The following is a 2120-nucleotide window of genomic DNA, read 5'->3' as shown; positions in this document are numbered from 1 at the left end:
GATGGCAGCCATTAGTTGCCTGATTATAATATGGCTGGTTGATCTACAGCAGTAGGGTTAGGTTACCTGAAGAGTTGATTGTTGTTGTTGTTGTAGATTGTTGACAAGGCAGTAGGGTTAACTCCAGAATGTTAAGGCCAAGATTTGGAGAGGGGTTTGATTAGGCTCTCATACCAAATCAAACCATGATATTTTTTTATTCAATCATAATTGTTGATTACAATAGTTTATATAGATGACTAAATTACATTCTAATACCCTCTATTATAAACTAATTATATATCTAGACCACTAGTCACTTAAAGCCACCACCAATTTTTAAGGCCTTGAAACGCTGGAAACCATAGGGGCGGTGATACGATTTTGCAGATTGTTGGTCGACGGTCGTTTGGAGTGACGATGGGGTGGCAGTGGTGGTGGTCGGCGGTCGTTTGGAGTGGGTGGGGTAGTGGCTGATGATGGTGGTGGTGGTGGTTGTTGATGATGGAGAACAGAGGCTAGAGGGAGAGAAGAGATTTTATAGAGATGTGTTTTGTTATGTATATATAAAATATTTTATTATGTATAATATAAAATTTTTACGTGTACCAAAATACCATTAGTTTTATACTTGAAGTTACCAAAATACTCTTACAGCTAACAAACAATTTAGATGGAGTTAGTGTCAGGGAGCTGATTGGAAAAAAATAGTAAACTATTGGAGGAAAATGACTATTTTTAAAGGATTTGGGCAAAACCGTTAAAACAATCAAACCACAGGAAGCAAAACAAAAGTTTACTCTAAAATATATATAGTAATAGGATATGAAAATTAACATACTATAAATAATTTAATAAATTAATATTTTTGCAACCCGATTCAACTAAATTATTATTACAGTAAATCAAAACGAAAAACAAATTCACAAAAACAAAACCACGAGGACCATTCACTCAAATGATTATCTAAATGACTGACACATATAGGTTAAGAGAACATAGAAAGTGACACTATTGATAAGAACATTCAACATTTATTATTATATAAATATTCAATTTAGAGAAAATTATTTTTTTAGGGAATAATGGATTTTAATAATCCAAACTTTCACCCATTGGCCGGCAACAGACCCAACTTAAAAAATAACCGGTGGTGGTCCCAACTTTTCGTGTATTGTAAACCAATGGACTTTTACTAATAAAAACCTTAATTTCTTTTTCTCTCCTTATCCTTTTCGGCAACTTTTTCGTATAATGTAAACCAATGGACCTTTACTAAACCGAAAAGGATAAGGAGACAAAAAGAAATTAAGGTTTTTTTTTAGTAAAAGTCCATTGGTTTACAATATACGAAAAGTTGGGACCACCACCGGTTATTTTTGAAGTTGGGTCCATTGCCGGCCAATGGGTGAAAGTTTGGATTATTAAAATCCATTATTCCTTTTTTTAGTATTTGTGTTTGAGTACTTGGTTAAAACCATTAAAATACAATAAAGAGGCTCAAAAAGTAATTTATTTTTCAATTTATAATACAAGACATATACAACACAAGAGTAAGGTTAATATACAAAAAGCCTTATCATACATTACGTAGGAGACAATGGTAGCCGTTGGATCAGGGGTATAATCACGCATGTGACCGCATAATCACGCATGGGACCACATAATCACGCATGGGACTATAATCACGCACGTTCTATGATAATAACGCACGTTATATTTTTTGTCATATATGTTAGTGTAGGTTAAGCCTTGAAGTACATTATACTTTCTCTACAACACAATGGACTTAGAAGTTAATCTAGAGGAAGTTCTTTACCACCACATAACCGGTCTAGGGGTAAGAACTCATGCCAACGGAAGAGGTAACACTTTCAGAAGCCATTTTCAGGTGTTTTTATAGCGCTTTTCGCATTTTTGAACTTTTTCAAGTGTGGTTGCCAAACCCAAACCTCAACCAACTATTTATACCAAGTCTAGGGGTGTAGAAATACATTAAAAAGCTTAAAAAAAGTCATATTTGAGGTTCCTAAATACCCGATTCTAAATAAACCAAGTTCCGGGTTTTTTTTTTACCAGGTAGGGTTTTGGTTCGGTTTTTCTTTGCACCTCTAGTCATCACTATCTTAATCACCAATATG

The sequence above is a fragment of the Helianthus annuus genome, chromosome 13 (assembly GCF_002127325.2).
Source record: "Helianthus annuus cultivar XRQ/B chromosome 13, HanXRQr2.0-SUNRISE, whole genome shotgun sequence".
Lineage (NCBI taxonomy): Eukaryota > Viridiplantae > Streptophyta > Magnoliopsida > Asterales > Asteraceae > Helianthus > Helianthus annuus.
Note: the sequence above shows the minus strand (reverse complement) of the source record.